The sequence below is a fragment of the Saccoglossus kowalevskii genome, chromosome 5 (assembly GCF_978046115.1).
Source record: "Saccoglossus kowalevskii chromosome 5, keSacKowa6.1, whole genome shotgun sequence".
Lineage (NCBI taxonomy): Eukaryota > Metazoa > Hemichordata > Enteropneusta > Harrimaniidae > Saccoglossus > Saccoglossus kowalevskii.
In genome coordinates, this window is record NC_140645.1 from 42,390,982 (window position 1) to 42,405,789 (window position 14,808).

A 14,808-nucleotide genomic window follows, 5' to 3' on the forward strand; every position below is an offset into this window, starting at 1 on the left:
ACACGAGTAAAATATTTAAAAAATAACGTTTTTTTTCTGTAATTAGAAGACCAAGGCAGGTATCTGGTGGACACATTACAATATACAGCCTCAAAATATGCACGAAGACAGTACAGTGGGAGTATTGACCGACATGCAGCGGAGGTCGTTGCACGGCGTACTGTCTAAGTGCAAACTTTGAGGTATCCTCGTAATAACCTTATTATTATACTCCTTTTCATTTCAAAGATACACCATGGGAATGCCGAAATTCAAAATGTTTAGAACAGAATCAGCGTACTTCTTTGTGTTGAATCCGGTTAAACATGGTGACAGCCGTGTTTGTTTTTATTATTGGAATTCACATTTCCTAATATGGTAGGATTAAAATACCTCGTAAAATACCGCAAATCACGGCATATGGATATGGCTATCGAGATCTCATTAAGAGCGAGAGAACCATGAGAATTGTTTTTGCCTCAAAAATCTTGTATCAATCATCGCGTCCACTGTTCAAAATATCACGGTTACATAGACCATGAGTGATTATCGTACATACGCCATGGCCTCCGGGAACCGATGCTATTAACACCTCTATCTGCCCACATGGTCGATGTTCCTGGTAAGCCCCATGTTTGTATGTATGCATTTATGTTACACAGTGCCAACGCTTTCAGTTACAACAGACTAACTCTTTATACTGATAGACTAAACGGATATATTGATTGATGAATAACATGGAAACATGTTTTCTAAATCATTCCGTATGTCCCGGGGTGTATATATGTCTTATTAGTTCGATTTACGCGTTGAAGTACAGTCAGACAAAAATAACGACCATGCGCAGAGCTTCATATATCAAAGAGAATCGCTCAGCTAAGATCGTTGCGGACATTATATCGAATAAACAGAGATGACTTTTTATAACATTTTGTATTTGTTTTAGAATAGTTACATAATTATTGATTTTGACACAACATCACAACATTCGTGTTGTAGTCGAAAAAACAAATGCAAACTTGGACATTTTTAGCATGTATGTTTTTGAATGTCTTAATAATTCATGATAGCTGCAAGTATTTATCTTATTACTGCATATGATCACAATATGCAACCGAACGCAATTTTGAGATACCATGACGGTGATTTGTTTTGCACTTTTCTTTAAATCGTGTATTCCCATATATGGCCTTGCATAGCAATGACCATCTATTCAAAAATCAATCTATTCAAAAAGTATCAAAAACTTCTTTTATGAGACAATTAATCAAGTTGAACCTAAACTGGTTAGCAGTATCCATGAGTAACCGACTGAAGGTTCAATTTCCGTAGTTTGTTCACGTTGTCGTGGCACAATCTCCAATCCCTAGTAGTACGACATAAATCATTGAACACAATTCATATTCTCAAACCCACAGCACTGAATAAAACATGGATTCCAAGTATATACGACTCTGTTGTTGGATTTGTTCTTAAATCGGGGGAGCAGTCATCTGCGCATGCGTCAAATGGCCATAGCGTGTCACTGTTTACAAATAAGTGTCTACCCATGAACCTTTGCGATTTTTGCGTGTGTTGTTGTCATCGCTTGGGACTCGCGTGCGCAGGTGACGACCCTCCCGTTTTAAAATTTTACAATGCAATGCAAATTTTTTCAATGGTTACTATGGTGTCAATAACGCGAAAGCGTAAGAAACACAGCTGTAACTATTTCCTATAATATAAATAGCCAGAATCATAAGGCAAATCACAGTAGCCTATTTTTCTGGAGTGTGTTTTTACAGAGAAGAACATAACATTGTCATATATTTCATTAAAATGTATTACAACCGCTCGTATGAAACGATACACAACCCAGGACAGAATAGCATGGCCGTTTCATGTACTGCTGACTGTAGGAACGATTGTCACGCATGCCCGTTAAAGGTTCTACGTGACCGACTGCAGAGCTGACCCTGTCTTGATTTTTGTGTCTGCGTTAATTAGTTGCCGCCTTTACTTTCATTGAATCACGTGAAATTATTCAGCGCGGCCATCGAAATGAGACATGGTGATAAATAACAAATTGATGGCGTGTATTGCACGCTTCGCCTGACCCGCAAAGTACACGTCATTCTGTCCTCTAATGTAATATTTACACACCAAGTACTGTTATAATCCGTGGAGCAAATTTAAATTACATTTTACTATGCCAGGTTCACAACACCGTGCGTGCTGTTCACATTTTATTCATTTAAAACTCAATGAGGCTAGATAGCACTGCCAGCAACATTACCAAATCTTGTGTTTTCAGTGGCGAAGTATTATTAATTCGCGTTTTTTATTCACCGTGTTTCGTCTTTTTGTGGTGTATTATATTATACCAGTGTATCACGCGATATTTTGTTGGCATTCCTTTGCTAGGCATAGATCTATCTGTCTGGTGATAATGACAACAACATAGATGATTTTCCTTTAAATTTGTCCTGTTCCATACCTTTATTAGGTGATCACCGAATGTAGACACAGAAAATAGGATAGCTCAGTAAACAGAAAATGTTACGCAACGGTTTGTCAAAGAGGGCGATACCATATTTCAAAAGGAGTCGGCAGTAAATTGAAAGTTAATATTACTTCCAACTGTTAATACCGGAAGTTAATTAACTGAGTTGAGGTTTTTAGCGAGACGTATGAGAAGATTAGGGTGCCAGACTTATATGAGTTGTTTCTGTTAGCTAGATTTGTTGATAATGCTGATGTGTGACCCTTGTTACCAGTCTATTAAAGTTGCCCGGTGTTCTATATATAACGATCGGATGTCTTTATTGATAAGTTAGTAAACGTTACGGAAGCATCGGTAATTGCATTGTTTTATTATCGGGTTTTTGGCATCAATGAATTTTGTATAAAATTTACATTGAAATGTCGGAGTCACGTACGACTTTCCATAATTTTATTATTGTCCACAAAATGCAGGAAGCAAAATTTTAAAAATGATACAATCTTGTGTGTTCGTGCATTGTCGCCAAGAACTGTCCGGTTATTGTAGGATAGCAGGGCCACACGCGTGCGATAGACTGATTGACGATGAGAAGTGTCTTTTCAGCGTCCGTTTTTAGCCCTAAAGATGTAATTATCGATCTCCACTAACATTAAGTACACGGTAACGGCATGTCCATGGCTGTACTCTGCGTTGGTCGTTGAAATTAGCCGTTCATGAAAAAGAAACGAGCGTCGTTAATATACATAACATGCTAACAACCTGTGCCAGCATAATCATTCTGGGTTTTTGGTTTGTCAAATTTCGCTTGAATTCCCAGAATTGAATGTCACGAGACAGAAACTGCATACTTACTTTTTCAGATTTGATCATTTAGCGATGATAAAACTGACAGAATTAGTATATGCTGCTATTTTGTTTTTGTTCAGGCATAAAACTAAATAAATAATGTTCAAGATATAATATAGTAGAAATAACGACTTTTAAATTCGAGTATACAAATAGATTTTAATATGTATACTTGATTTACACTGACCGTGTGTATATGTCAGGAAACTGGTAAAAAGGTTGTGGCACACTCTTCTCTGGAAGTGTTTATTTTTTATAAATTTAGCATGTGTAGGAGTCGCAGTTGAAGTCGGGAGGGCACTGATTCAAAATAAGTTGCAATATATTCTTCCACCGTTACTTACACCTAGAAGTCGTCACTAACAGTACAATTCACTGAAAAGTGTCACGTGTTAAATCGTTGGATAAGAGTCATGCAACATCACTTGCTTCTTCAATGTCTGAATTACCAATTGCCCAAACTGATAACAAGGCGGGCTTCTTATTGATACAATCATATTCTGGTCACGAAACGCAAATCGTGGCGGCAACCTGTTAATATGATTTGCTCCAATTACTAGGAGACATTCCCAAAATAAACATGAAAACTCTTCACCCATCAGTGAATATATACTCATATTTTCAGTGTGATTATAATGAGGATTGTACACGTGGATTTTGTTAAGTAGGATTTAGTCAATTAACGAATATTTGCAAGACGGGAGGCAAAGTCGTTAAAAGCTATCCCAGTCACTTAAACATACATCTACATGGGTCCGTTTGTTTTGATGGATTTGATGACATTATTCGAAATGCATTTTTCATCCGCACGGATCTAGGAGCTGTTAGAAATTTGGACTGACTTAATTGCAATTCCAGTTTAAGCCTCGTTGAGGCAATTTTAACGGCGGGTTTCGTATTAAATATCGAGTGGAAGGCTCGCTTTTAACATTTATTCAAGTGTTGCGAGTCTGGTCACTGCTGACAAACACTTCGCCTGTGGAATATTAATGTTTCTTGCTCGTACCAGTGATGAGTGTTTTTGCTGGCAGGTCCATTATATGTTTCTAAACGATATATTGCGCGACATTTACAATATTGCGCAATTTGATTGAATGAACGGCGAGACAGTATGGACTACTCTGAGTTCGATGTAGCAGGTTGGGATATACAATATATTATATCGTTTTAATGTTTTTAGCGGGCATGAAATAATAAAATAAAAAGGCAAATGAAACATTGATTGCCCTATAGCAGTGATATTTTGTCATCCTGATATCATGAACCGTTTTCAGATAAACATGCATCAGAAAGGAAACAAATATGTTATATAAACGGGATAAAATGTCAGATACGTATGAATTAGGATACTGATAATAGACGACAAAAATATACCTAAGTAAATAAAATTAGCAAACAAGACTGCATGACATTGTTGACAACAGCGAAGAAACCACATTAGAAACTGAAGCGCAATCAAACCACAGTACTCGACAGGCTTGAAGAATATGTAATCTTACGAATGAAATACAACAGTGTCACATTTAGTATGGTGACAATAGCGTGGAGCCTGGATTCTAAATGGCATCAAGAACTGATTAAATGCTGCCAGGGGCGTAGCAGGATGCATTGACTCATTCGAAACACCTGGTACCACTTTTGGCTTTGAAATTTGATTTACATAATTTATGTGGATAGGCTTTAGATGTAGGATATATTTACTGCCCATTCCTTTGGTTATTGATTTTCAAATTCGTATTTTGTTTATCGAAAAACAAATGATTCTAGTATACGTTTCTAACACAAACGATCACCCACTTACTCAATAAGTGATTACGCAGTGGATTACCCTAGTAAATAACACAGTCCCTCATAATATATGTGTATGTTAATCGAACATATTCTGCTATCCAGTCTTATTGTTTCTGTTAATCATTATATTCATTTTTAGGCGTATTTTATATTTACATGTACTCAAAAACAATAATTAGTGTTCAAATATACCAACGGAAATGGAAATGTATGACGAAGCTGTTGCAGATACGACATGTAAACGCCGTTCTCATGCAACGAATTACTGCCAATGAAATGAACATTACAATTTGCATAGATGTTTGTCGGCTACAGAATATGTAGTTTCGAATAACATTTCGTATTTCCTGTTCATTCAACGATTCAACTATTCAATAAAATATACAAGATGATGTTGATGTAGAATGTTATTATATTAAATACAAGCATCCTGTATTCTAGGTTGTCGTATTTCAAATCGAACAAACCATCAGAACTGTTCTGGTATCAGAACACAATTACGACTTTATAATGGGTCAGCCCGTACAATTACCATAAGCAGGGAAAACAAAGTGTGTGTGATTATTTTGCAATAATTAAATTAAATTAAACACAACTCCCAGGACTCCTTAATTTCAGAGTCACTTTCCACAATGCTGATTGAATAGCATCACCAAATGGTCTGACCGTTTGAAATATCACTTAACATATATTAAATTTTCTACATTAAAAATGACATGAATTTTACTGATCGTTAATGTTGTGGAAATATCCGTCGCACATGCTCACTAATCAGACGCAGGGCTCTTGCGAATGACTACCCTAAGTTCGCCGTGAAGTACCAACAGTATAACAATACATTAAAATATGAAACAAAGTAGAAAAATGAATACGGACTATAGGATCGGTTCACGTTACGACGTTGCGACCTTTCGACTTTGTTTACAAAGTAACATTGATTTAATAAAATGCTGGGAATATACAATACTCGTAAATCACATCAAAATCTTACCTGAATGCATTTATACGCCATTTTGACTTACGTGTTCTGCATACTAAAATAGTATGCTATTAAAATATGACTAGTAAAATTAACAATTTGAAAAATGAGTATTTATCGTTTAAGTATTCAATGGCAATTGATAGAAAATACCGAACGTATACTGTTAATCAATTCTAAACACCCTGAACAAAAATAAATAAATAAATTAACAAATAACCAACCAACCAACCAACCAACCAAACAAACAAACAAACAAACAAACAAACAAACAAACAAACAAACAAACAAACAAACAAACAAACTAATAAATAAATAAATAAATAAATAAATAAATAAATAAATAAATAAATAAATAAATAAATAAATAAATAAATAAATAAATAAATAAATAAATAAATAAATAAATAAATAAATAAATAAATAAATAAATAAATAAATAAATAAATAAATAAATAAAAGGTTAAAGGCACTCAGATAACGTATACCCCACCACAGCTGCAATATTTCTATCCAATTATATTACTGTATATTTTATGACATTTATCGTATTGACATAAGCTTCCAATTTCCTTTTCATAAAGAAAGAGCAAATTAAGTCTTGAATAGTTTATTTACCCATCGAATAGGACAATAACCCCAATCACTATCGCCATGGTTAAGTTACCTTTAATAAACTGTCTTTATGAAAAAACAACTACAGAAAGTCATAATGATTCATCTTTATTATTTCATGTTGTAAAGCACATTTTCTTTCCATGACAACGAGCCCAAGTCTACCCAAACTCTAGACGATTAGTTCTTGTTTCAAGGGCAAGTGAAGAACCAATCCAAAATTCCATAGCAACCTGACTATAATCTCCCCCAACATCTTACCTTTTGGTTCTTATCGTTACGGGTTAATAGTTACCGTAAGCACTTGTTCATTTTATTGCGTGGTATTCGCTATATACATTCTATTGTTATACTGTTCCCATTGTGTACGTATCGCTATATACATTCTATTGTTGTACTGTTCCCATTGTGTACGTATCGCTATATACATTCTATTGTTGTACTGTTCCCATTGTGTACGTATCGCTATATACATTCTATTGTTGTACTGTTCCCATTATGTACGTATCGCTATATACATTCTATTGTTGTACTGTTCCCATTGTGTACGTATCGCTATATACATTCTATTGTTATACTGTTCCCATTGTGTACGTATCGCTATATACATTCTATTGTTGTACTGTTCCCATTGTGTACGTATCGCTATATACATTATATTGTTGTACTGTTCCCATTGTGTACGTATCGCTATATACATTCGATTGTTGTACTGTTCCCATTGTGTACGTATCGCTATATACATTCGATTGTTGTACTGTTCCCATTATGTACGTATCGCTATATACATTCTATTGTTGTACTGTTCCCATTGTGTACGTATTGCTATATACATTCTATTGTTGTACTGTTCCCATTATGTACGTATCGCTATATACATTCGATTGTTTTACTGTTCCCATTGTGTACGTATCGCTATATACATTCGATTGTTGTACTGTTCCCATTATGTACGTATTGCTATATACATTCTATTGTTGTACTGTTCCCATTGTGTACGTATCGCTATATACATTCGATTGTTGTACTGTTCCCATTGTGCACGTATCGCTATATACATTCTATTGTTGTACTGTTCCCATTGTGTACGTATCGCTATATACATTCGATTGTTGTACTGTTCCTATTGTGTACGTATCGCTATATACATTCGATTGTTGTACTGTTCCCATTTTGTACGTATCGCTATATACATTCTATTGTTGTACTGTTCCCATTGTGTACGTATCGCTATATACATTCTATTGTTGTATTGTTCCCATTGTGTACGTATCGCTATATACATTCTATTGTTGTACTGTTCCCATTATGTACGTATCACTATATACATTCTATTGTTGTACTGTTCCCATTGTGTACGTATTGCTATATACATTCTATTGTTGTACTGTTCCCATTGTGTACGTATCGCTATATACATTCGATTGTTGTATTGTTCCCATTGTGTACGTATCGCTATATACATTCTATTGTTGTACTCTTCCCATTGTGTACGTATCGCTATATACATTCTATTGTTGTACTGTTCCCATTGTGTACGTATCGCTATATACATTCTATTGTTGTACTGTTCCCATTATGTACGTATCGCTATATACATTCTATTGTTGTACTCTTCCCATTGTGTACGTATCGCTATATACATTCTATTGTTGTACTGTTCCCATTATGTACGTATCGCTATATACATTCGATTGTTGTACTGTTCCCATTGTGTACGTATCGCTATATACATTATATTGTTGTACCGTTCCCATTGTGTACGTATCGCTATATACATTCTATTGTTGTACTGTTCCCATTGTGTACATATCGCTATATACATTCTATTGTTGTACTGTTCCCATTGTGTACGTATCGCTATATACATTCTATTGTTGTACTGTTCCCATTGTGTACGTATCGCTATATACATTCTATTGTTGTACTCTTCCCATTGTGTACGTATTGCTATATACATTCTATTGTTGTACTCTTCCCATTGTATACGTATCGCTATATACATTCGATTGTTGTACTCTTCCCATTGTGTACGTATCGCTATATACATTCTATTGTTGTACTCTTCCCATTGTATACGTATCGCTATATACATTCGATTGTTTTACTGTTCCCATTGTGTACGTATCGCTATATACATTCGATTGTTGTACTGTTCCCATTATGTACGTATTGCTATATACATTCTATTGTTGTACTGTTCCCATTGTGTACGTATCGCTATATACATTCGATTGTTGTACTGTTCCCATTGTGCACGTATCGCTATATACATTCTATTGTTGTACTGTTCCCATTGTGTACGTATCGCTATATACATTCGATTGTTGTACTGTTCCCATTGTGTACGTATCGCTATATACATTCGATTGTTGTACTGTTCCCATTTTGTACGTATCGCTATATACATTCTATTGTTGTACTGTTCCCATTGTGTACGTATCGCTATATACATTCTATTGTTGTATTGTTCCCATTGTGTACGTATCGCTATATACATTCTATTGTTGTACTGTTCCCATTATGTACGTATCACTATATACATTCTATTGTTGTACTGTTCCCATTGTGTACGTATTGCTATATACATTCTATTGTTGTACTGTTCCCATTGTGTACGTATCGCTATATACATTCGATTGTTGTATTGTTCCCATTGTGTACGTATCGCTATATACATTCTATTGTTGTACTCTTCCCATTGTGTACGTATCGCTATATACATTCTATTGTTGTACTGTTCCCATTGTGTACGTATCGCTATATACATTCGATTGTTGTATTGTTCCCATTGTGTACGTATCGCTATATACATTCGATTGTTGTATTGTTCCCATTGTGTACGTATCGCTATATACATTCTATTGTTGTACTGTTCCCATTGTGTACGTATTGCTATATACATTCTATTGTTGTACTGTTCCCATTGTGTACGTATCGCTATATACATTCGATTGTTGTATTGTTCCCATTGTGTACGTATCGCTATATACATTCTATTGTTGTACTCTTCCCATTGTGTACGTATCGCTATATACATTCTATTGTTGTACTGTTCCCATTATGTACGTATCGCTATATACATTCTATTGTTGTACTCTTCCCATTGTGTACGTATCGCTATATACATTCTATTGTTGTACTGTTCCCATTATGTACGTATCGCTATATACATTCGATTGTTGTACTGTTCCCATTGTGTACGTATCGCTATATACATTATATTGTTGTACTGTTCCCATTGTGTACGTATCGCTATATACATTCTATTGTTGTACTGTTCCCATTGTGTACATATCGCTATATACATTCTATTGTTGTACTGTTCCCATTGTGTACGTATCGCTATATACATTCTATTGTTGTACTGTTCCCATTATGTTCGTATCGCTATATACATTCTATTGTTGTACTGTTCCCATTGTGTACGTATCGCTATATACATTCTATTGTTGTACTGTTCCCATTGTGTACGTATCGCTATATACATTCTATTGTTGTACTGTTCCCATTATGTACGTATCGCTATATACATTCTATTGTTGTACTGTTCCCATTGTGTACGTATCGCTATATACATTCTATTGTTATACTGTTCCCATTGTGTACGTATCGCTATATACATTATATTGTTGTACTGTTCCCATTGTGTACGTATCGCTATATACATTCGATTGTTGTACTGTTCCCATTGTGTACGTATCGCTATATACATTCTATTGTTGTACTCTTCCCATTGTGTACGTATTGCTATATACATTCTATTGTTGTACTCTTCCCATTGTATACGTATCGCTATATACATTCGATTGTTGTACTCTTCCCATTGTGTACGTATCGCTATATACATTCTATTGTTGTACTCTTCCCATTGTATACGTATCGCTATATACATTCTATTGTTGTACTCTTCCCATTGTGTACGTATCGCTATATACATTCTATTGTTGTACTCTTCCCATTGTGTACGTATCGCTATATACATTCTATTGTTGTACTCTTCCCATTGTGTACGTATCGCTATATACATTCTATTGTTGTACTGTTCCCATTGTGTACGTTTCGTTATATACATTCTATTGTTGTACTGTTCCCATTGTGTACGTATCGCTCTATACATTCTATTGTTGTACTGTTCCCATTGTGTACGTATCGCTATATACATTCTATTGTTGTACTGTTCCCATTGTGTACGTATGACCGATTTTCTTGATGTTCCAAATTTTGTTCGGGGATAGTGTTATGCAAATTACGTGTCATACTTGATTGTCTGTCATCGTAGACAAAGACAATCGAATATAGGGCTAAGGAGTCGCATTTTTTTCTAACTATTGTTCCACATAAACAAATTAAATTCGGAAATTGATAGGATGTGATATCAATATGCATATGCCGCTTTCGAACTTGGAAATTGTTGGACACACATACGAGTTGTTTCGCTGAATGGAAAGTGATTTTGAATTGCAGTTATTGACTCTATTAGTCAAATGTTGTTTTAGATTGGTTAGCCGAAAAACTGGTGCATCGTCAAATCACGATAGGAGAGTTAGAAATTGTAAGCGTTTCTCATTGAAAATGACTGATTTAAAACGAATCATGTTTGACCTATTAAATATATTTAACATGATTCAAGAATGAAAATAATTTCGGGTTAAAACATTGCCCACAAATCATGTTGTCTTAACAAATAATGTTCATTTCGGAGAGATAACTGTTGATGAATATGGAAGGTTACTGTAACGAATTTGAGACTATGTTTACCGCGCAGCTTATTAAAATATATAAGCATCTTAACTAGATGTGTATATCACTCAATATATTCATGAATAAAATATATATCTCACAATTTCATTTTGATGTTCATTATCTAGTTCGTGCCCACTATATTATGACAGTGGATTGTACATTTATTCTACTCAATTTCGTTTTCTGTCGTGATTCCCTCTGTAAATTGAATGTATATTTCTATTTTTAATTGCATTTGCATATCTGATTGAATTCGGAGATTAAACTAGATCATTTATTATGTTTTCAAATGTGGGCATGCTATTGGAATTACATTTGAAATTCGATTTTTAAAAAAAAATATTCCTAAGCCTATTGCATCATGGTTAATATCTATTAATATGGTAATTTAACCTTACGCAAACTGATATTCCAGATCAGCTGTTAGGGGTAAGCGACGAAGACTTGTGACTACACGTGCCGGAAGTGATGGTGGTGAAAAGTGACTCTATAAACACTCTATGTGATGCAAGAAAGTAAAATGGAAATCAATTCAACAAATTACTGGTTTGTAGACATGATCACATGAATTAAATCACACAAATTACACTGGAGTTAACAGTATGTTAAATTCACTATGGATCGTAAACATGTTATTGATGAAATTCTATGTATAGCTCCACCATGTAACTAAATATCTCCACCATATCACGAGAAAGTCTTCATATATTCAATATTTCATGTAATTTAGTCCATGTTTCTATGAATTAACATTTGTCTGCGTCCTCGTGTTTTTTTTCAATTTCATTTGAGATTTGCAACTCAACATTACATTTTCAGTTTTCCTTATTTCAATTACCGCTTGTTGATACTACTGACACTAAATCAATATATATATATATATATTTATATATTGTTAATATTAAAATGACAAAACAAATTGTTTGCATATATTGTATAGTAACTCATACATATATTATTATGAATCAATAAAAACAACATACTTTACTTTAAGTGACCAATTGAAGTGTTATATGTACAATGTGTAGAAGATAGACCAGAACAGTGAAGTGAAAAGAATATCATTCATAATCAAAATCTATAAACAAAATCGATGTACGTGTTTATGCATACATTAGTACTGGTGTGTTACTGTGAATAACACGACAATAAGAAATAACTAGAATGTAATTTGTATGAAAAATAGCCTTTCAACTTATACTCTTCTTTGTTTGGTACATAGTATATTACCGTGGTGTTTGCGACCTGGCTGTCAGTATATTATATCGGAGGTATTTGTTAATATAGCATATGGCAGTGGTTTACCTTGGAAATTACCCTTTCTTGCTAACATAAATAATTCCTAGTAGCTCAGTCAGTGATAAGCTTTGTAGCAGAAAACACACATTTCAACAATATATAAATATATTATTAAATATTAACATGTATGAATATTGGAATCGTTTTTTTTTTGTACCGCTTCTATATGGAAACAAAAATTACAAAGGCTTTGGATCACTTGGATTGATTAAAGACAAACACAGGCGGCGTTGTCATGGATGCGTTTCCGATGTTATGGAAACATGTGTACACAAGAAACGATGAACTTTAAGAATATATTGCAACGAATAAAAATATACCCGATTTGATTGTGTGATCAATGATAACAAAATACAAATTTTAATTGTATGAGAATAATATTTGACCTACGAACGTTTAGATTCGCGAATATCGAGTTTAGGTCTATTGGATGTCGCTTTTCATCTCACTATATCAATCACTTGTTGCTTTGTGATGTCATACCATCGTATAGGAGGATTAATACAAACGAGCACTTAATATCAACGCCGAATCAATTTTAATATGCGATCGGTGAGATGGTTGTAGTGTACATTATTTTATTGCATCGTTTATGTTGTCGATCGTTTGTTGGGTGGTAACTACCAAATTATACACCGTCATGATATTAGTTATCATACGCATAGGCTTCGCACACATTGATATTTTTAATTAACTAAGATGTTTTTACTTATTTCATCACAAATATAGATTGTGCCTCAAACTATTCCATTTGAACAGCTGAACGTTATCTTTATTCAGTAATCACGGGACGATAACTATAATTACCATGGAATGTGTTTGTGTGACAGTGCATTTGTTTGTAGAAAGACCCTTCACAGCGGTTTTAAATCTCCTGAGATAATGGATTGACAGTACGATGGCGTCCTCGCAGTTGCTATGACTACGATGCACATGAAAAATGGTTTCACACAGTGGGGCCCTGGAAGGTGGAAGTCGATCCACGCATACCTACATGGAAACTGGAACCACATATACGTACTGCAATGTTGATGTGTATATCCATTTTGTACAGTTTCAGGCCAATGGTTCTGTTTTACAAATCGTGTGCGATGATGACCTCATATATTTCTGGCTCTTGAAGTAGGATTTTTGAGTGTATAAAATACAGAAACCGCGAAAATCAAATGTTGTTTAGCCTGATAATTTCTGAAAGCCGAAATTAGAAAGACGGCAGCTTCAGGCAAAGGGAACTAACGATCACTGTCTTCTAACGACAAATAAAAGCTGTTTTCACGAGCCTATGCAGCATGTCGAGCGGCGATCCTTGAAGCCTCTCATATCAGTGAGCCGAGCAGTGATTGGCTATTCTGTGCTCATTAGAATACTACTGACGTCACTCATTAACGGTTATGAGCGTGCACTGTGTTAGCGCAGTTGACATCTCATTTCTCTGTCAAAGTAGCAGACGTGTTACCACAGCATAACACACTCCAGCGGCACAATAACCTACTGGCGCACATGTATGGATTTACCGATTGGTAGCGGCGACAGGAGCAGAGTTTGTAGACACCACCTGAAATTAATAAAACAGGTAAGGCAGATTATTTTTTGCGGGAGGACTGGCCGACGATGATGGACGACATTTCTCGGAAACATGTGTTGCAATTACCTGTATGATGCCCTGTCCCACGGAACTCCATTTCATGTATTTTCAGACGTTTCACCTATCCACTGTCTTACAAGTTAGAGCTCAAATTTGTATGAATTAGTAGGCCTGGGTAATTCAGAAGAAAATATAGCGAACCTTATATTCCATATAATGAATTGTGCAACACTGTAGTTAGTTAAATTCATCGAAATAGAATCTAGTTTTAATTATCGGCTATTGAAACTTGGATCTCTATTATAGTCCGCATACTGCACTTAAAATAAAACACAGTTCACGCGTGCATAAATTAGCTTATACGTTCATATGATAGTACATAACAATAAAGACATAGTTGAATGGATGTTAATCAATGCACATTGTTGACACGATTTGATGTCAGTGTGTCGTCATGGGAGCCGTATAATGTAACGTGGAGGTGGA

The 14,808-nt window shown here is 34.9% G+C and overlaps 1 protein-coding gene across 1 annotated transcript in view; it reads left to right on the forward strand.

The window, feature by feature from the left end:
- The first annotated feature begins 14,170 nt into the window (after positions 1–14,170).
- The window catches only part of LOC100374391 (cadherin EGF LAG seven-pass G-type receptor 2-like), a 71,337-nt gene continuing 70,699 nt past the window's right edge, over positions 14,171–14,808 (forward strand). Inside the window, exon 1 of the mRNA XM_085499018.1 lies at positions 14,171–14,310. The gene's annotated coding sequence lies outside the window, so the exon portion shown is untranslated. The remainder of the gene's footprint in view (positions 14,311–14,808) is intronic.